A 23,381-nucleotide genomic window follows, 5' to 3' on the forward strand; every position below is an offset into this window, starting at 1 on the left:
AGGAGCACCCATCAGAATTACAGCAGACTTCTTGGCACAAACCAACAAATCATGAAGAGCATGGGGGGAAATAATCCAAGCTTTGAAAAATAATAACCTCCAGCCAAGATTGATATATCCTGCACAACTGTCCCTAGAAATTGATGGAAAAACCAGGTGCTTCCAGGATAAAGAGGAACTAGGGTAATTTGCAACCACCAATTCAACTCTACAGAGAATACTGAAGGATATTCTAAAAAAGGAAAATATCAAGATTCCAGAAACAGTAGCAGAGAGGCCACAATGAATGGAGTAGAAAGCAAAATGAAGACAAACTGACAACAAACAACAGAAAAAGATCTCAACAGAAATGAGGCAGAGAAGATTGGGTGGTAGGAACAGCTATTTTGGAGAAAACAAGGCATTGTAATAGCTAGTGCTGATTTAGTATTATCTTGTTTTGAAGTCCCATCAACCTTTTATTCTTCTGTCTCCATCGGTCTTAAGTTATATCTTATTGGATTTTATTATATGTGATAATATAAGCAAAAACTTTTATGGACAAGGAGATTATACAGAAACCATTATTCATTTTCTGATAGTTGGTTCTAAATACCCTGTAATACTGTCATTCTCTTTTGGTTTTACATTGTCTTGATATGTTTGGTGCTACAGTATACAAAGTTATACTCAAAGATTTCAAGGAAAGAGACACTATGGTAACTACTTTTACATCAGGATATCTTGTAGTGAAACACTCTTTTTCTTAAATGGTTATGTTTCAACCTGTGCTGTTTTGTTGTTATGCCCTCTTTTATCTCAATATCCTTTTTTTAATTATTTACTTTTTTGTTTTTATCTTTTTAATTAAGGGAAAAATAAAATAAAAATATCAGGATACATTACAGTAACCTACTTTGATTTCCTATTAACTTGATTTGAAACCCGGGATTGCCCTCACCGTCTTGTTTTGACTGATTTTCCCCTATTCTGCTTTGCTTGATAGTACCAAGTTTGAAAGTATAGGAAACAACTGTGAAGACAATAAGATTCATTATGATGCCCATTCTGGTTGACTATTATCTTCTTTTAAAGTCCTGTAATATCTCCAGTGTTTTGGTTTTGTTCTTTACTGTTTTGCTCAATTTTATTACAACAGATCATGAAAAATTCTTTTTAAGATAGCAAGAGGCAGTATGGTAACCATTCTTGATCACCTTGTATTTTGTTTTTACATTATCTATTATGTCCATCCTTTTGATTTGACTGACTCTTCTGTTATGTTATGTCACATTTGGTTTTACTCTCTTCAAAAAAAAAAAAAGGTAATAAGAACTGAGGGAGTAATATAACCCAAAATGTGTGATTGTCATTGTACAAAAGAAAGGAAAAGAAAGTGCTCCAAAGGATATAACTGCATAGATATTTAAGTGTATAAGATGAATAACCATATTACTAAGTTTTGTTGGATCATTGAACAAAACTGTTTGCAGTCTCACTGTTTGAAAGTCCACTTTATATGCTTTAATTTTGTAACTTGAACAACTATTTCTAAGATAACAATATGTAATCTATTAACTAGTGATTTCCTACTGTTTATTCTTTCTGAAATTCTGTATAACTTGTACCCTTTTTCTGTTTTTTTTTTCTTTTTCTCCTTATATAAAATTTTTAAAAAAGAGAGAGAGAGACACAGTGTTTTGATGCAAGTGTGAGCCCAGACACAAACCTCCATGCAGGGAAACTAAGGACCAGCAGGGGGCGCGCAGAACCCATTGATGTAAGGAACCACCTTCCCAGCAAAGGAGGAGAGAAAGTTGAGAGGGTTTTCTCTGCAGTTGATTCACATGCCCATCAATGGCCCCAGGCACAGATTATCCAAGGATCTTTTATATCTCTGATCAAGCAGGGTCATAATTACATGGACTGAGGTTTCTTTGTTTCTTTTTTCAGACATTTATGTCATAATAGGTTGCACAGTAAATTTTTTCAATAAAACTATTGATTATAACTTAATGCACTGTATTTTATCCTTAATTTTTAAGATAAATTTATTTTGTTGTCCAGTTATTTTCTTTAAAACGTTTAATGCTTGATAAAATAAAACAAACTTTTAGTACCATGGGAAACGTCTAGCAAGTACAATGACACATTATTACTACGTACCATTTCACAAAGAAAAGCTTCCACTTCCAAGGAAAGTGTTATTGAATATCCTGACTATCCTTACACTATAAGAAATTTCCTAGATGGCCAGTGTTTCCCTTGACTTGGAAATAAATCAGACAATCTAAAAATATAAATCAAACTTTCAGTGAGCTGAGAATCATGAAAATGCTGTCAGAAGCTCAGTCATCTGGACCTTGAGAGTCTGTGGTAGACGTAAGACTTCAACAAGCAGCATGAAACCTTGTGAATGTTTACCCTTCAGTCTCCTGGGACAGGTCTTGTAGGCTTCCAGTTGGTCTATTAATAATAAAAAGTTATGTCAGAACCTGGTGACTCATAAGCCATTATTCACCAGCTCATGGACTCCATTCCCATCAGTGATTAAAGATGCATGGAATTCTTTACCTGCCACATAACTTTCTCATCCTTCTCAAGTGTAGGAAATAAGAGGAGAGGTTTCACACTGAATTGGTGCATCACTGGCATCTTTCAAACAGGGAATCTCTGGAAGGCAAGAACCATCTCCACCTATGAGCACTGAGCACCCAGCAATGGTGCAGGGAACCAAAACACTCATAGGGTTGTCCTTGCCACTCTGACCATCTGCATCCTTTAACAGAAAAAAATCCATCCTTCCGAAATCCTTCACACACCATAAGCTTCTCTGCAATCTGGAAGATGTCAGAGGCTACTTTTGGTGTCTTTATTCCACTTGACTTGTCTGGTGTAATTAACTCGCCCCAGGATTCCACATACAGAATCTTCCAGTGAGCCAGGTGGCACTGCAGCTGAGGTGCATCAACACCAACAGCATCTCTCAGACATGGGACAGTGAAGACGTGATTGATGGTGCTGCCTGAATTGAACAGCACTGGTACATCTGAGCTTTGTTTCTGAGTCATTGCCAGGGGAATTTCGCTATAATTCTACCACCCAGTTGTCCCTCAAGGCAGTTCATGGTCTTCTTATAGATGTGATGATTTCCACAGATGAGAGGCAGAAGCAGAAACTACTGGCCAATCAGTGGGATAAGCAATAACTGACATTTAAGTGAGAATGTGTACCTAGTATCCAAGATAATGTCACAGTTATACATGGATGAGTCCAACTCCATTATAGTCCTTGGAAATGTAATATGGTTAAAAAAAGTTTCCATGAAGGGAACCAGTAGATGAAATCACATTCACTAGGTGTATTGTTCTGAATTAGTATAAATATTATTGAAAAAAGATGATACAGATAAGTAGGCAGATAAATAGATAATAGATACATATACCAGGTTCTGTCCTAGATCCCCGATCACCCCAACTAGTGTACAACAGAGGTTAAATAAAAAGAGACAAATTGTATGATTTTTAGGGCTCCCGGAGGGTCAAAACCCTTTAATTAAGCTTGAGACTTAGGGTAAAGACAAAAGCTTCTCTGGATCAGTCCACTTATGTTAGGACCAAGGACAAAGAGCAGAGAGACTGAGGAAAGTGCAGGCAGTGAGCAGGACCTTCAAGGACGTCTCCAAATCATGAATCAAGTCAATTCAGTAACACTGTCTTATCATGAAGACATGGTAGAAGTGAGACCTTAGGAGTAATTTTTGCAGCTGGAGCCAGAGTGCCCGAAGCTATGGCCTTATCTTGCCATTTGAGGTATCACTGGCCTCACAGGCCACTACAGGCCTCAGCCAGGACCAGTGATTCAGAGACGTTCACTTACTATGAATCAACTCCCTTCACCAGGCAAGGGGCCAAGGTCTAGGAAACCCACAGATAAACATAGAAAGCCAATTAGTAAAATTGAAATCCTGCTCAGAGATGCTTCATAGTGGTCTCCAACATACATAGATAGATCAATAAAGAAATTATGTTAGACAGATATATAGATTATTTAATGCCTGTATATTATAGTTTTCTTACCAAATTTATGTACATTGTACACAAACCAAATTGCAGCAGCATTTTTGTTTGATGCACCCATGCAAACCTAATTCACCTGAAAGGAAGCAACACTGCCTCCCAGGCGACCTACATCCTTCCTCAATGCTGAGTTACCCGGATGTGCAGAGAGTGACGCATCCCTGAAGCACAGGTAACTCTGCAGGAAGACAAATAAGAGCACATTTTCAGTACAGTAAAGAGGCTCTGTGGATCTCACTGCACATGTCCAACTCTATACTGTAGGTCATGAAGTAGGACCTGGGTCCACTGTACTTCTCACATAATATATCAATAATTGATCACATTATATCATTCACTCTTGCATCTATGAGAAATTCTACATTTGTACAATGATTTGCATGTATATTCTTTGAATCTGTAAAAATAAATTAAGATTATGAATTGGACGTGAACATCATAACAGCATTACATGAAATTCTTATTTTACATAATGATGTTATTTTCACCAAGCTTGATTTGAAAATTCACATGTAATGTGTTTCTGAACATTTTCTGCTTCCTGGCAACAGAGCTATCTATGCAAATAGGGCCTCCCTCTCCCGATAAAAACCAGCCCAGCCCTCACTCTGCAGCTCTGCAGAGGTGCCCAACCTTGGATGTCCAGGTGTTTTCTCTCGAGGATCAGGACTGAGCACAGACGGCCCACCATGGAGCTCGCACTGACCTGGGCTTGCCTTGTTATTGTTTTGAAAGGTAATTAATGAAGAACAAGAGATACTTAGTGGAAGAGAGTGGGATAAATAGACATATGTGACAGTTTCCTGAGCAGGATGTCCGTTTTTCTAGGTGTCCAGGCTGAGGTTGCAGCTGGTAGAGTGCGAGGAGGATTGGTGGAGCCTGGGGAGTCGCTGAGACTCTCCTACATCGCTTCTGGATTCACTTTCAGTGACTGATACATGCACTGGATCTGCCAGGCTCCAGGAAAGGATCTAGAGTGCGTTGCTCTTATCAGAAACAAGGCAAATAGTCACACAACGGAGTATGCTACATCTGTGAAAGGCAGATTCTTATCTCCAGGGATGACGCCAAAAGCATATTTTATCTTCAAATGACCAAACTGAAACCCGAGGACATGGCCATGTACTCCTGTGCAAGAGACACAGTGAAAGGATGTCAGTGTGAGCCTGTGCTGAGCAGGAACAGCAGGGGTTGCACAGGAAACACGGAGTTCAGCCACGTCCCTGACAGGAGCAGAGCATGAACAGCCTGATTTCTTGTGCAGGTGTGAGTCTTACAGTCCACGTGACATAGTCCCTGGGAGACTCTGCACTCATGAGTCTGTGCCTATCTTTCATGCTCCTGAAGGAGAAATTTGACTCAATAGTTAGATATACATCCGTTTCCCCATCCTGGCTGCACTTGGAGAATGGTGGAGCTTCCAACAAGTAGGCGGGCACACGCTATCCGCGGAGCCCAGCCTATTTGGGACTCCTGCACCTCACCATGGGTGTGCAGAGGAGGAGCTGGCAGATCTGGGGCACCTGCATCCCCCACCCATGTGTCTGGAGGACTTTGAATATCTCAGCAAGCAGGGGAGCATTGCAGGTTCCAGAGGCCCTGTGGCCTGTGGTAAGTGCTCAGTGCACTCTGCCCAAAGCCCAGACTGTTTGGGACCCTCCAGGCTTCCGGGTGCAGTGAAGTGGATAAGTAGGTTTGAGGCATCTACATCCGCCTCCCCATCCCAGCTGTGCTTGGAGAACTTTGGAGCATCCAACAAGGAAGGGAGCACACAGTGTCCCTGAAGCTGAGCTTATCTGCAACTACGGAGTTCTAAACAGGCAGAAGAAGGCCATTGGATCTACAGGACCACTGGCTTGGGGTAACAGGGTGCCAGAGTCTCAGGAGCAGCGAACATAGAAGGGGATTTCCAACAGACCTTGAGGAAGCTTTCAAATAACACTTGAAACACAGAAATATAGGAAAATGACAAAACGAAAGACCAAATTACAACCTCAAACCTCCATCCCATCTCAAAAAAACCTAGGAGCAATGTATGTAGAAGAAAATATATGCCATTCACCTCAAATATCAGACACAATAGCTACTGAAATTAACAAGCACCTGCAGGAGGCTTTAAAGAAATTCAAACTCGAAATAATCTCATAGGTAAAAAAACAAATGATAAAAGAAATGAAAGAGATTCTGAATATATCTAAAGAAAACACAGTTAAAAATTGGAGGAACTAAACAAAAAAATAGAATCCCTAGATGAGCAATATAAGAAACAAAAAGAATACATAATGCAGATGCACAGAGATATACAGGAAATAAAAAATTCCACTGAAAGTTGTAAAAACTGCCCTAATGAAAGTGAAGATAGAATTTCAGACCTTGAAGACAGGATCGCAGCTAGTGAACAGGAAAGGAAAGATCTTTTAAAAATAACAAGGAATCAGGAAACAACAATTCAACAACTGCAAGACGATGCAAAGAAAAATAACATAAGAATGATAGGGATTAATGAAAAAGAAGGAGACAACATAAAGGATGTGAAGAGGATATTTTGAGAAGTAATAGCTGAAAATTTCCCAAGCATGAGATCATAAACTGACATCAGGATCAGTGAAGCACATAGAACTCCAAATAGTCATAACCAAAATAAAACTACACGCAGACATATAATAATCACCATCCCAGAAATTCAACACAAGAATAGATTATTAAAAGCTGTCAGAGAGAAAATACAGATCACTTACAAAGGAAAACCTATCAAAATCACAGCAGACTTCTCAGCACAAACAATAAAGTCAAGAAGAGCATGGAGTGCAGTATTCCAGATCCTAAAGCATAATGATTTCCAGCCTAGACTGATGTATCCTGCAAAACTGTCATTCAAAATTGATGGTGAAATACAATACTTCCATGACCAAGAACAGCTGAAGAACTTCATGAACACCAAACCAACCCTGCAAAAAATATTGAAAGACAGTTTAGATATACAAAGGAAAAAACCACTAACCAAAGCAGATAATTAAACAGAACAGAAAGATAAAGAAGCAACAGCAGAGATATAACATGTCAACAATAAACCAGCATTTAACAGTAATAACCATTAGTGTAAATGGTCTCAATGCACCAATCAAAAGAAACAGACTAGCAGAATGGATCAAGAGATAAAATCCAACCATATGCTGTTTACAGTTTCTAACCCAGAAGGATACTCACAGACTGAAAGTCAAAGGATGGAAAACAATACTTCATGCAGCAGGAATCCAAAAAAAGCAGGAGTAGCCATTATGTTTGCAGACAACATGAACTTTAAACCAACAATGACTATAAACCACAAAGAAGGTCACCACATACTCGTTAGGGGAAAACTCCAAGAGAAAGAGATAACTATCTTAAATATATATGCACCAAACTCCAGAGCACACAGTTATGTAAAACAACTATTAACAGAAATGAAAAATCAAATTATCAGTAACACAATTGTAACAGGGGACCTCAATACGCCATTGACACCAAGGGACAAATCAACCAGACAGAAAATGAGCAAAGAAATAACAGAACTGAGTCACACCTGTGAACAAATGGATTTGATAGACATATACAGAATGTTCCACCCAACACCATGAGAATACACATTCTTCTCAGCAGTACATGGGTCATTCTCTAAAACAGACCATATATTAGCTCACAGAACATATTTAAACAAATGCAAAAGAGTTGAAATCATCCATTGCATGTTATCGGATCATAGCGCTCTGAAATTAGAAATTAATGATAAAAGATACTGCAAAAATCCCGCAAACACATGGAAACTGAATAACACACTCTTGAGGAATCAGTGGGTCACAGAAGAAATTAAACAATACCTAAAAGAAAGTGAAAATGCAGATACAACTTACCGGAATTTGTGGGATGTAATGAAAGCCGTCCTGAGAGGAAAACTTATTACACTGAGTTCCCACATCAGGAAATCAGAACGAATACAAATAAATAACTTGATGTTACACCTCAAACAGCTAGAAAAAGAAGAGCAAGTCAAGCCCAAAGCCAGAAGAAGAGAGGAAATTATAAAAATCAGAGCAGAAATCAATGCAATAGAGAGTAAGAAAACTATCCAAAGAATCAACGAATCAAAGAGTTGGTTCTTTGAAAGAATAAATAAAATCAATAAACCCCTAGCCAACCTTATTTAAAAAGGGGGGAGGGGAAGCTCAAATTCACGCAACAAGAAATGAAAAAGGTGAAATAATTACAGACCCAATAGAAATACACCTATTTTGAAAACCTCTACTCTCAAAGGTTTGATAACACAGAAGAAATAGACAGATTCTTAGAAACATATGAAGTACAAAAGCTAGATCAAGAGGATGTAAAACTGTTGAATAACCCAATCTCTGTTAATGAAATTGAAAACATAATTAAGTTCTTACCTACAAAGAAGAGCCCAGGCCCAGATGTATTCACTGCAGAATTCTACAAGAAATACAAAGATGACCTAATGCCGACACTCCTCAAACTATTCAATGAAATTGAAAGGGAAGCAATCCTTCCTAAGTCATTCCTGGAAGCAAATATTACTCTAGTACCAAAACCTGAGAAAGACCCAGCTAAAAAAGAGAACTATAGACTGATCTCCCCAATGAACACAGATGCAAAAATCTTCAATAAAATATTGGCAAATAGGATGCAACAAATCACCAAGAAGATTATACATCGTGACCCAGTGGGATTCATCCCAGGAATGCAAGGATGGTTCAACATACATAAATCAATAAATGTTATCCACCATATCAATAAAGTCAAAAGTAAGCATCACATGGTCATTTCTATAGATGCAGAAAAAGCCTTCGATAAGGTTCAACATTCATTCATGCTAAGAACTTTACAGAAAATTGGAATAGATGGTCTTTACCTCAATATAATAAAGGCCATTTATGACAAACCAACAGCCAGCATCATACTAAATGGCCAAAAATTGAAAGCCTTTACTTTAAAATCAGGCACAAGACAAGGATGTCCTTTATCACCACTCCTAGTTAATATAGTACTGGAAATACTAGCCAGAGCAATTAGGCAAGAAAGAGAAATAAAAGGGGTAAAGATAGGAAAAGAAGAAGTTAAATTATCATTGTTTGCAGATGACATGATACTCTACATAGAAGACCCCCTAAACTCCATTGAAAGACTCTTAGATACAATAAATAAATTCAGTAATGTAGCTGGATACAAAATCAATACTCAGAAATCAATAGCATTCCTATACACGAACAACAAAATCACAGAGAGGGAAAAAAGAGAAACCACACTCTTCACATTAGCAAGCAAAAAAATGAAATATTTAGGAATTACTCTTATGAAAGAAGTGAAAGACCTATACAAGGAAAATTATAATACACTGAAAAAAGAAATTGAAGATGATCTAAGAAAATGGAAAAACATCCCTTGCTCATGGATAGGAAGAACAAACATTGTGAAAATGGCCATTCTCCCAAAACTATTATACAGATTCAATGCAATCCCAATAAAAATACCATCAACATACCTTATAGATCTAGACAAATCACTCCTAAAACTCATCTGGAACCAGAAGAGACCTAGAATAACAAAGGCAATTCTAAGCAGCAAAGACAAAGCAGGAGGCATCACAATCCCTGACTTGAAGTTATACTACAAAGCAACAGTAGTAAAATCAATATGGTATTGGAATCAAAACAGAGCCGAAGATCAATGGAATAGATTAGAAGATACAACCACAACCACAAACACACTCAACCACCTTATCTTTGATAAAGGAGCCAAGCAGGTTCACTGGAAGAATGACAGTCTCTTTAATAAATGGTGCTGGAAAAACTGGCTCTCCATTTGCCAAAAACTAAAGCTAGACCCATGTCTATCACCATGTACTAAATTAAAATCTAAATGGGGCAAAGATCTGAATATTAAAACAGAAACACTAAATCTATTGGAAGATAAATTGGGTAGAAACCTTGAAGACATAGGAGTGGGTAGAGAATTCATTAACAGGACTCAAACCGCACGGGAAATACTTCCCAGAATCTATAACTGGGACCACTTCTTATTAAAAAGTTTCTGCATGTCAAAAGAAATCTCCAGCATAGTGAAAAGAAAACACAAAAACCGGGAATAGATTTTAGTGAACTCTCTCTCAGACAAGGGACTCTTGTCTAAAACATATAAAGAATTAAAAAAACTCAGACCCCCAAAATTCAAAGATCCAATCCAAAAATGGGCATCTGAGATGAATACACACTTCTCAGATGAAGAAATACAAGTGGAAAATAAATACATGAAAAAATGTTCATCATCATTGGTCATTAGAGAAATGCAAATTAAAATCACACGGAGATACCATCTCACTCCTGAAAGAATGGCCAGGATCAAGAAAACCAACAACAACAAATTTTGGAGAGGTTGTGGGGAAAAAGGAACTCTCCTACACTGTTGGTGGGAGTGTAGACTGGTGCAACCTTTGTTGAGGTCAGTCTGGAGATTTCTCAAAAAGCTGGAATTGGAAGTCCCATTTATTCCAGTATTCTTAATACTGAAGTGGAAATATGGAATAAAACAATTAAGAACAGAGAGAATTCAGTGTGGGCTGGACTACCATTCAAAGGATGGTTAGAAAACAAAAAAAAGAGTCACAAAGCAGGAATGCTGGTTCATGTGCCTACTGCCAGAAAATGAAAGTATCAGGAAACAGAATCACAAGATCAAGACTAAGGTGAACTTGTAATAAAATCCACTCTCACAAAACAAAGCAAAGCAAATGTGTGTTTCACATCAGACATGGTGTCACAATCCGGTAATTCTGACCTTAGCAGGATGAGGCAAGAAAACCACAACACATGTGAGGTCAGCCCTTGCTAACTAATGAAAATCAACCTTATATCCTGGGCTGTAAAAATGGCACTGTCTTTCAGAAAAACAACTAAAAAGAATGTGGATTCAATATGATTAGCAAGTGGTCAGGTTGAATATTAGAGACATTCATATCGTTTCCATGGTGCACATAGTATATAATTGTTCAAAACAGAAAATTAACACGAGTTAAATATTTGCAGTGTTGAAATATCTGACAGAGAACAAGAGCAGAAGCTGAATCCAAACAGGCAATGACCACCTAGTTGCTCCACAAGCTCATTTGGGGAGAGGAAAACTAACCCAGATTGCCTCCTTCTCTTCCCAGAGGATTAGAAACTTCTCTGTGAGGTAAGCACAGAACTCATATCCTGATTTCCAGTTTCTTCTGGCTCTGCTCAGCTGAGACTTGGATCATAGAATGTCTTAGAGCAGGAGGCAGATGGACCTCTCCTGACAACAGAAATGACAGTGAAGCAAGCTCTCAAGCAGCATGTGTGGAACCGAAGGAGAGAGACCAGGGAGACACAGAGGGAGCTGTGCTCAGTTTGGCCTGAGAACCAGTACCAGAGCCTGGATGGGAAGAGAGTTGGATTGGGGTACAGGAGGGCAGAACATCCAGGAGGAATCCATTCCTGGGATCAACAAGGTGGGATCATCATTGCCCTGCTCCCACTATTCATCTGAATTTAATGTTCCACTTGCCACAGACTCAATCCAGCTGAAATTCAAAATATTAGTAATAAAGAAGCAAACATAGCATGAACTCAATGTCCCCTTGACATAGGAATTGTGCTCAGTATATGCAAATATATGCTCCAACATTAGATTGAAAGTCTTCCATCGAATGTGGGAGCTCACAGCTCCATCCCCAGACAGGGCTAAGGTCTCTCAGCAAGGCAGCAGTGTGTTATATAAGATGAGACTGCTGGATCTTCTCCTGTGCCTGGTGACAACTCCCCAAGGTGAGTTTTCTCGATGTCAGACATGAGTTCATGGAAAGGTTACCCAAGCATGTGACTAATGGCTTTTTATTGTCCCCCAGTATCCTGTCCCAGATGCAGCTGCAGGAGTTGGGGCTTGGCCTGGTGAAGCCCTCACAGATCCTGTCCCTCACCTGCTCAGTCTCTGGCTACTCCATCACAACCAGTTATTCCTCCTGGACCTGGATCTGTCAACCCCCAGGAAAGAGCCAGGAATGGTTTGGGCACATAAACTAAGATGGTAGCACTAACTAAAATCCTTCCATTAAGAGCTGTAGCTCCATCTCCAGAGACATGGGCAAGAATCAGTTCTCCCTGTAGCTGAACTCTGTCACCTCAGAAGACTCGGCCGCCTAATACTGTGCAAGGGACACAGTGCTTTGATGCAAGTGTAAGCCCAGACATAAACTTCCCTGCAGGAAAATTCACATCCAGCAGGGGGCGCACTGCACACCCTGCTCTAGGGAACCAAGTTCACACCCCTGTGGTAAAAGCCTGGAGGGTTTTTTCAGTATCCAGGGACAGACACTCTATGAATCTCTTGTATCACTATTCCTACAGTGTTATATTTTCTTGAAACCAGGGTTTTATTCGTTTCCCCATCTATTTATGATTCATTACACAATGCATTTTCAATGAAGACCTTGTTCAAAGTGAAAGTGATTACACTGTCTCAATAGTTTTTAGGTGTAGAAATATTTAACCATGAAAATTATTTCTCTGTTGACTACAAGTCTTGTCTCCACGTCTAAGGCTTCATCCTGAGGGGCACTTTCCAATTCTGTTCATGCAGAGACTTTTACTCTGAACAGCTAGATATCATTGATCTGAGTGTTAACCTGTTATTGGAGCTGTTCATTTCACTGCCCTTGGCAATGTAGGGCAATGCCTTCGAGACCTGTGCTAGATCCCACTGTGGAGGGGCCTTTCTCGGCATCTCATTGGTAGAGACCATCACACTGTCACACATCCTACAGTCATACAGCACTGCCTGAGCATTATTTATTAGATCTTAGAATCAGTAGCAGTGAATCTCAGAAACTCTTAGAGAATGTCTTAAACATCGTGTCTATTGGCATTACAAAGTGAATCTGGTATATTCACATTTCCATTCATAAAATTTGAACATCAAAAGCTGGCATCAGCACATTTGGAAACAATGTCGCCCAAATCTGTCAACTGAGAAGGGAACACTGAGGGACCTGACCATGAATCCACAAAAGAACAAGATACCCACAGCATAGTCTAGACCAGAGAGAAAGCCGGGGCCTGCCACAGAGGAGCCTGGACTCCAGCTCTTTATGTGCCCTCCTGGGTCCCTGAGGACGAGCCTGGGCCAGGACTGGACACTGACTCCCTCTCATGTGAAATGATTAGGAGAGAGCTTTGGGATCACCAGGATTTAGGGACATGGGAAAATGTTGAGTTGATTCCCTAAGATGCAGATCATTCCTGCTGTATCTCTAGAGCTTCAGCTATATAACAGTAATTTATTTATAGTTTCAAAATTATGATCAAAATTAAGTATTACAGAGAGAATCTGGCCAATAATTTTAATATGACTATGCATCTTTCTATGATCTGTTGATTGAACTATTTGTCTATATTTCCTTCTATCATCATTATATCTATCTATGCTCTGACATATCTACAGACCCATCAATTCTCTACGCAGTTGCTGTTCATTTATGTATGTACTATAAATTTATTATTTATTCACATACTTGTTATTTATTTTTTAACATTGTGCCTTGTAATTTTCTGTCCTTTGTGCCTTTGTCATCCAAAATAGACTATTTTGTATCACTGTGTCCACACACATCTTGAATATTTCATCAATTGCCACCTATCTATCATTTGTGGATGTACCATCTGCTTATCTTAACTACTTTATTGACATAGATGACACACAAAACAGTCAATATGTAGTCTAAAGATTGATACACTTGAGAAAGTTGCCTAAGAGGCTAAGAAAATGGTATACCCAACAATACCAGCTTCCCATGATTTACTCCCATTTGTAAAAATCCTTGACAGCACTATGCTGAAGGAGACCACATTTTCTTTTAAACTTGTGCTTGCAAGAGGCTAGGAAGCTGGAGTGAGTGTCTTCTCACCATGCCCAAGCCCAGCTTGTTAGGGATCCTCGCTCAGCCCCAGACAGGGAACTCTACATCTTCCTGTTGCACTGGACCAACTCAGTGAGTCTTAAGTGGGCCTCGCAGCTCTCTTCCATGCTTGGTGGACTCTGGAGTTCTAGGCATGCTGGTGCCATCACTTCCAGAGGCTGGGCAGCCTGGGGTGAGTGTCCCCCCATGATCCACGAGCCCAGCTAGTTTGGAACCCTCAGTCGGCATCGGGCAGGGAACTCCATGTCTTCCTGTAGTACTGGACCAGCTTAGCAGGTCTTGAGCCAGCCTGCCCTACCCCCAGTGACCCTCTGTCAGTCCAGGGAACTGGGCAGCCAGAGTCACAGGAGCTGAGGGCATAGAAGAGGATTTCAAACAGGCCCTGGGGAAGCCTTGGAATAACACTTGAAACACAGAAATATAGGAAAATGACCCAAAAAATGACTAAATTACAATCTCAAACCTCTAGCCCATCCCAAGAAACCTTAGGAGCGATGTACATAAAAGAAAATATATGCCAAGCACCTGATATATCGGACATAATAGCAATTAAAATAAAGAAGCAACTCCAGGAAGCTTTAAAGGAATTCAAACTAGAAATGATCTCCCAGGTAAAAGAAGAAATGATAAAAGTAATGAAAGAGATACTGAACAAATCTAAAGAAGACAAAGTTTAAAAACCTGGAGGAACTAAACAAAAGGTAGAATCCCTGGATGAACAATATAAGAAACAAACAATACATAAAGCAGATACAAAGAGATATACAGGTAATCAAAAATTCCATTGAAAGCTGTAAAAACTACCTCAATGAAAGTGAAAATAGAATTTCAGACCTCAAAGACAAGATTTCAGCTAGTGAACAGAAAGGCAAGATCTTTTAAAAACAACAAGGAATCAGAAAATAACAATTCAACAACTGCAAGATGATGCAAAGAAAAACAACATTGATAGGAATAAATGAAAAAGAAAGGTACAACATAAAGGATGTCAAGAGGATATTTAGAGAAGTAATACATGAAAATTTGCCAACCATGAGACTGGAAATTGACATCAGGATCAGTGAAGCATATAAAACTTCAAATAGCTATAACCAAAATAAAACTAAACCCAGACATATAATAATCACCATCCCAGAAATGCACCATAAGAACAGAATATTAAAAGGTGTCAGAGAGAAAAGATAGATCACTTATAAAGGAAAACCTATCAGAATCACAGCAGACTTCTCAGCACAAACAATAAAGTCAAGAAGAGCATGGAGTGAAGTATTCCAGATCCTAAAGCAAAATGACTTCCAACCTAGACTGATATATCCTGCAAAAGTATCATTCAAAATTGATGGTGAAATATGATACTTCCATGACAAAGAACAGCTGAAGAACTTCATGAACACCAAACCAACCCTGCAAAAAATATTGAAAGACAGTTTAGATACACAAAGGAAAAAACCACTAAGCAACGCAGATAATTAAACAGAACAGAAAGATAAAGAAGCAACAGCAGAGAGATAACATGTCAACAATAAACCAGCATTTAATAGTAATAACCATTAATGTAAATGGTCTCAATGCACCAATCAAAAGAAGACTAGCAAAATGGATCAAGAAACACAGCAGACTTCTCAGCACAAACAATAAAGTCAAGAAGAGCATGGAGTGAAGCATTTCAGATCTTAAGCAAAATAATTTCCAACCTAGACTGATGTACCCTGCAAAACTGTCCTTCAAAATTGATGGAGAAATAAGACACCTCCATGATACTTCCATGACAAAGAACAGCTGAAGAACTTCATGATCACCAAACCAATCCTGCAAAGAATACTGTAAGACAGTTTAGATACACTTGGGGAAAAAAAAACCCTAAACAAAGCAGACAATTAAACAGAACAGAAAGATAAAGATGCAATAGCACAAATATAACATGTCAACAAAAAAACAACATATAACAGTTATAACCATTAATGCAAATGGTCTTAATGCACCAATTAAAAGAAACAGACTAGGAGAACATGGTGGACAGATAGCAGCAGCTACGGAGGCTCTCTGAAAGACCGAGCTTAGAATTCAGGAATGGTGTAGAGTAAGGAATCATAAGCAAGTGGAGATATGCCCTGCTGACCCAACAACGAACTGGGCTGAGAGAAACCAACTGGGAATGCAATCCTGCTGCTATAACAGGAACAAAAAAGCCTCAGTGTGGAAGCTGGGGCCCGTGCCATTGGAAGCCGCAATTTGGGTTTTCTGCCACCACTGCTGCATCTACATCTGCTTGGCAGGGAGAGAGACAAGCGAAAGCTCTGAGAACGGGAATTGGTGAACAGAGTTGAAAGCAGGACAGGTAGGGAGCTGTGCATTGACCTGCAGTGAATGAGAGAAACTGGGACTCTTCCACGGTCTAGGAGACTATAACAGAGGACATTCTGGTACTGGGCAGACTTGAGGGAACAGGGCGCTGCAGTGACTTCAGTCACATATCCACCTCTCAAGCAGGACTGGTGAGAAATGCCTAGCCTACGTGACACTGCTGGCTGAGACCCAGTAGGCTAGCACAACCCAGGTCCCAGCGCCTGAAGGAAGATTGACCTAGAGGGGCAGGCCCCGCATAGGCTGCCTGGTCTGCAACTTCCTGGTGTGCTGCAGTGGGCGGGAACACTGACACAAATCAGACTGTGGCTGAGAGGGAAGGAAACTGGGCCTCTAACATACGTTTGCATATGTAAGGAACAAAGAATATGGGAAGAGGCAGCAACAAGAAAGGCTCCTCGGTCCCCAATCCTGAGAAAGAGGCAATAGCAGACACAGCACCAATAGATATAAAGCGCTATCTCCAGAGCCTCATAGACAAGTTCAGGAATGAAGTTATTAATGACCTGAAGCTAGAAATAAACAGAATAGTTAGAGAAATGCTAAGAACCACCCAAGAAAAAACAGATGGTGGGATGGAAGAACAGCAAAAGGGGGAGAATTGTTTGATGGAGAAAATAGAGAAAGCATAGAATACGTGAAGCAGGTTCAAAGAGATTACCAGGAAACTAAAAACTCTATCGAAAACTTGCATAACAGCTTGAAAGAAACTAAGGACAGATTATCTGAACTGGAGGACAGATTTGTAATATGGGAGAATGAAATGAAAAACTTCTTAAGAATAACAAAGAAACAAACAGCAATAATACAAAGACAAGAAGATGATAAGAGGATCTATAACTTAAGAATTAAGAACATAAAAGAAGAAGTAGGGACACAAACAAATGAACTACAAAAGCTACTCACAGAAATAATCCAGGAGAATTTTCCTAATTTAGCAAAAGGTAAAGATACTCAGTTGTATGAAGCATACAGGACCCCAGCCAACTACAACCCAAACAGAGCAACACCCAGGCATATAATAATTAAAACTCCAGAAATCCAATATAAGAACAGAATATTAAAAGCCATCAGAGACAAGAAACAGATCATTTTCAAGGAAACACCCATCAGAATTACAGCAGATTTCTCAGCACAAACCATCAAATCACAAAGAGCGTGGGGAGAAATAATTCAAGCTTTGAAAGATAATAATATCCAGCCAAGATTGAGATATCCTGCACAACTATCCCTGGAAATGAGTGGAAAAACAAGGTGCTTCCAGGATAAAGAGGAACTAGGGGAATATGCAACCACCAATTCAGCTCTACAGAGAATACTGCAAGATATTCTAAAAAAGAAAAATATGAAGAATCCAGAAATAGTGGCAGGGAGGCCACAATGAATGGAGCAGAAAACAAAATGAAGAAGACAAACTGACAACTAATGACAGAAAAAGAGCTCAACAGAAATGAGGCAAAGAAGATTGGATGAGAGGAACAGCTATTTTGGAGAAAATGACATCCTAATAGGTAATGCTGATTTAGTATCATCTTGTTTTGAAGTCTCATCAAGCTTTTGTTCTTCTGTTGCCATTGGTCTAAACAGGTTGTATTTTATTGGATTTTGTTATATATGATAGTATAAGCAAAAACTTTTATAGACAAGGAGATTATACAGAAACCATTGTTCATTTTCTGTTAGTTGATTCTAAATACCCTGTAATACTGTCATTCTCTTAAATGGTTTTACATTGTTTTGATATATTTGATGCTACAGTATACAAAGTTATACTCAAAGATTTCACAGAAAGAGACAATATGGTAACTACTTTTATGTCGGGATTATCTTGTGGTGAAACACTATTTTGCTTAAATGGTTATGTTTTGATCTGTGCTGTTTTGCTGTTATGCCCTCTTTTATCTCAATCTCCATTTTATTATTTACTTTTTTATTTTTATCCTTTTAATTAAGGGAAAAATAAATAAAAAAGTAGCAGGATATATTACAGTAACCCACTTTGACTTTCCATTATCTTGATTTAAAGCCCTGTATTGCTCTCACCATCTTGTTTTGACTGATGTCCCTCTATTCTGTTTTGCTGGATAGTACCAGGTTTGAAAGTTTAGGCAACAGCTGTGAAGATAGTGGGATTCATTATGATGCCCATTCTAGTTGACTATTATCTACTTTTGAAGACCTGTAATATCTCCAATGTTTTGGTTTTGTCGGTTTTGTTCTTTACTCTTTTGTTCGATTTTATTATAACTGATGATATAGGCAATTCTATTAGAGATAGCAGGAGGCATTATGGTAACCATTCTTGATCACCTTGTATTATGCTTTTACATTATCTATTATGTCCACACTTTTGATTTGACTGACTCTGTTCTGTTATGTCACATTTGGTTCTACTCTCTTCCAAAAAAGTAATAAGAACTGTGGGAGCAACAAATCCCAAAATGTGTAATTGTCATTGTACAAAAGAGAGGAAAAGAAAGTTCTCTAAATGGTATAACTGCATGTACATTTAAGTGTATAAGATAGATAATGATATTACTGAGTTTTGTTGGATCATTGAACAGAACTGTTGCAGTCTCACTGTTGGAATATCCACATTATAAGCTTCAATTTTGTAACTTGAACAACTATTTCTAAGATGACAATGTGTAATCCATTAACTAGTGATTTCCTGCTGTTTATTTTTTTCTGTAAATCTGTATAACTTATACCCTTTCTCTGCTTTTTTTATTTTTCTCTTTAAATAAAATTTTTAAAAAACAATAGAAAAAAAGAAAGAAGGCACCTATCCATCAGTGTGCAGAGGAGGGGCTGGGCAGATCTGGGGAGCCTGCATCAGCCACCCCATGTGTCTGGAGGACTGTGGATATCTCAGCAAGCAGGGAGGGATTGCAGGTTCCTGAGGCACCGTGGCCTGCGGTGAGTGCTCAACGCACTCTGCCCAAATCCCAGATTGTTCCGGACCCTCCAGGCTTCCGGGTGCAGTGAAGTGGAGAAGTGGGTTTGAGGCCTCTACATCCGCCTCCCCATCCCAGCTGCACTTAAACAACTGCTGAGCTTCCAACGGGTGGGTGGGCCCACACTATTCCCAGAGCCCAGCCTGTTTCAGACTGCTGCACCTAGCCATCGGTGTGCAGAGGAGGGGCTGGGCGAATCTGGGGGACCTGTATGGGCCTCCCTGTGTGTCTGGAGGACTGTGGATGTCTCGGCGGGCAGTGGAGTATCGCGGATTCTGGAGGCCCTGCAGCCTGTGGTGAGTGCTCAGCACACTCTGCCCAGAACCCAGACTGTTTGGGTCCCTCCAGGCTTCCAGGTGCAGTGACGTGGAGAGGTGGGTTTGAGGCGTCTACATCAGCCTAAACATCTCAGCTGTGATTGGAGAGCTGTGGAGCTTCCAAGGGGCAGGTGGGAGCACAGTGTCACTGAGGCCCAGCTTGTCTGGAACTGTGGAGTTCTGAGCAGGCAGAGGAGGGCCATTGGTTCTGCAGGCCCAGTGGCTTGGGGTAGCATGGTGCCAGAGTCTCAGTAGCTACAAACATAGAAGGGGATTTTCAACAGATCCTGAGGAAGCTTTTAAATAACACTTGAAACACACAAATATAGGAAAATGACAAAACGAAAGACCAAATTACAACCTCAAACCCCAGCCCATCTCAAGAAACCCTAGGAGCAATGTATATACACGAAAATATATGCCATTTACCTCAAATATCGGACACAATAGCTACTGAAATTGACAAGCAACTCCAGGAAGCTTTAAAGAAATTCAAACTCGAAATAATCTACCAGATAAAAGAAGAAATGATAAAAGAAATGAAAGAGATTCTGAATATATCTAAAAGAAAAAACAGATAAAAAGTTGGAGGAACTAAACAAAAAGATAGAATCCCTAGATGAGCAATATAAGAAACAAACAGAATACATAATGCAGATGCACAGAGATATACAGGAAATAAAAATCTCCACTGAAAGTGTAAAAACCGCCTTACTGAAAGTGAAGATAGAATTTCAGACTTTGAAGACAGGATTGCAGCTAGTGAACAGGAAAGGAAAGATCTTTTAAAAATAACAAGGAATCAGGAAACAACAATTCAACAACTGCAAGATGATGCAAAGAAGAATAACATAAGAATGATAGGGATTAATGAAAAAGAAGGAGACCAAATAAAGGATTTGAGGAGGATATTTAGAGAAGTAATAGCTGAAAATTTCCCAAGTATGACATCAGAAACCGACATCAGGATCAGTGAAGCATATAGAACTCCAAATAGTCATAACCAAAATAAAACTACACCCAGACATATAATAATCACCATCCCAGAAATCCAACACAAGAATAGATTATTAAAAGCTCTCAGAGAGAAATGACAGATCACTTATAAAGGAAAACCTATCAGAATCACAGCAGACTTCTCAGCACAAACAATAAAGTCAAGAACACCATGGAGTGAAATATTCAGGATCCTAAAGCAAAATGACTTCCAACCTAGACTGATATATCCTGCAAAAGTATCATTCAAAATTGATGGTGAAATATGATACTTCCATGACAAAGAACAGCTGAAGAACTTCATGAACACCAAACCAACCCTGCAAAAAATATTGAAAGACAGTTTAGATACACAAAGGAAAAAACCACTAAGCAACGCAGATAATTAAACAGAACAGAAAGATAAAGAAGCAACAGCAGAGAGATAGCATGTCAACACTAAACCAGCATTTAATAGTAATAACCATTAATGTAAATGGTCTCAATGCACCAATCAAAAGAAGACTAGCAAAATGGATCAAGAAACAAAATGCAACTATATGCTGTTTACAGGAAACCCATCTAACCCAGAAGGATACTCACAGACTGAAAGTCAAAGGATGGAAAACAATACTTCATGCAGCAGGAATCCAAAATAAAGCAGGAGTAGCAATTCTGTTTGCAGACAACCTGAACTTCAAACCACCAATGACCATAAAGGACAAAGAAGGTCACTACATACTCGTAAGGGGAAAACTCCAAGAGGATGAGACAACTATCTTAAATAGATACGAACCAAACTCCAGAGCACCAAGTTATATAAAACAAGTATTAACAGAAATGAAAACTCAAATTATCAGTAACACAATTGTAACAGGAGACCTTAATACACCATTGACACCAAGGGACAGATTAACCAGACAGAAAATGAGCAAAGAAATAACAGAACTGAATCATACCCGTGAACAAATGGGTTTGATAGACATATACAGAATGTTCCACCCAACAACATCAGAATACACATTCTTCTCAGCAGTAAATGGATCATTCTCTAACATAGACCATATATTAGCTCACAGAACATATTAAAACAAATGCAAGAGTTGAAATCATCCCTTGCATGTTATCAGATCATAGTGCTCTGAAATTAGAAATTAATGATAAAAGATACTGCAAAAATCCCGCAAACACATGGAAACTGAATAGCACACTCTTGAGTAATGAGTGGATCACAGAAGAAATTAAACAATACCTAAAAGAAAATGAAAATGCAGATACAACTTACCGGAATCTGTGGGATGCAATTAAAGCCGTCCTGAGAGGAAAATTTATTGTACTGAGTTCCCACATCAGGAAAGCAGAACGAATACAAATAAATAACTTGATGCTACACCTCAAACAGCTAGAAAAAGAAGAGCAAGTCAAGCAAAAAGCCAAAAGAAGAGAGGAAATTATAAAAATCAGAGCAGAAATCAATGCAATAGACACTAAGAGAACAATCCAAAGAATCAACGAATCAAAGAGTTGGTTCTTTGAAAGAATAAATAAAATCAATAAGCCCCTAGCCAACCTTATTTTAAAAAGGGAAGAAAAAGCTCAAATTCATGCAATAAGAAATCAAAAAGGTGAAATCACTACAGACCCAATAGAAATACAGAAGATCTAAGGAGTAATAAAATCCAAAATGTGTAAATTTTGTTGTAAAAAAGAGAGGGAAAAAAAAAGAAAAAGAGCTCTAACGGATATAACAGCAAGTGTGTTTAGGGGTGTTAAATAGCTGACTATATCAATGTTTTTGGATCATGGAACACAGCTGTTTGCAGTCTCCCTGTTTGAATGTCCACCTTGTATTCTTTGATACTGTGATTTGAGGAACTATTTTCAAGATGATAATATGTAATCTACTAACAGGTGATTTCTTACTGTTATGTTTTTTTTTTGTAGTTCTGTATTATGTGTACCCTTACACCACTTTGGTTTGTTTTGTGTTTTTCTCTTTTTCCTCTTAAATAAAAAAAAAGAAATACAGAAGATCATCAACACCTATTTCGAAAACCTCTACTCTCAAAAGTTTGATAACACAGAAAAAATAGACAGATTCTTAGAAACATATGAAGTACCAAAACTAGATCAGGAGGATGTAAAACTGTGGAATAACCCAATCTCTGTTAATGAAATTGAAAATGTAATTAAGTCCTTACCCACCAAGAGAAGCCCAGGCACAAATGGATTCACTGCAGAATTCTACAAGAAATACAAAGATGACCTAATGCCGACACTCCTCAAACTATTCAATGAAATTGAAAGGGAAGCAATCCTTCCTAAGTCATTCCTGGAAGCAAATATTACTCTAGTACCAAAACCTGAGAAAGACCCAACTAAAAAAGAAAACTATAGACCGATCTCCCTAATGAACACAGATGCAAAAATCCTCAATAAAATATTGGCAAATAGGATGCAGCAAATCATCAAGAAGATTATACACCATGACCAAATGGAATTCATCCCAGGAATGCAAGGATGGTTCAACATACGTAAATCAATAAATGTAATCCACCATATCAATAAAGCCAAAAATAAGAATCACATGATCATTTCTATAGATGCAGAAAAAGCCTTTGATAAGGTCCAACATTTATTCATGATAAGAACTTTACAGAAAATTGGAATAGATGGTCTTTACCTTAATATAATAAAGGCCATTTATGACAAACCAACAGCCAGGATC

At 38.8% G+C, this 23,381-nt stretch overlaps 1 pseudogene; it reads right to left on the minus strand.

The window, feature by feature from the left end:
• Nucleotides 1-2,482: 2,482 nt before the first annotated feature.
• Nucleotides 2,483-23,381, minus strand: part of LOC134477453 (UDP-N-acetylhexosamine pyrophosphorylase-like) — a 32,280-nt pseudogene continuing 11,381 nt past the window's right edge.

This window comes from Cavia porcellus, unplaced genomic scaffold (genome assembly GCF_034190915.1).
Source record: "Cavia porcellus strain 051 isolate PalLab524CR breed Dunkin Hartley unplaced genomic scaffold, mCavPor4.1 scaffold_8, whole genome shotgun sequence".
NCBI lineage: Eukaryota > Metazoa > Chordata > Mammalia > Rodentia > Caviidae > Cavia > Cavia porcellus.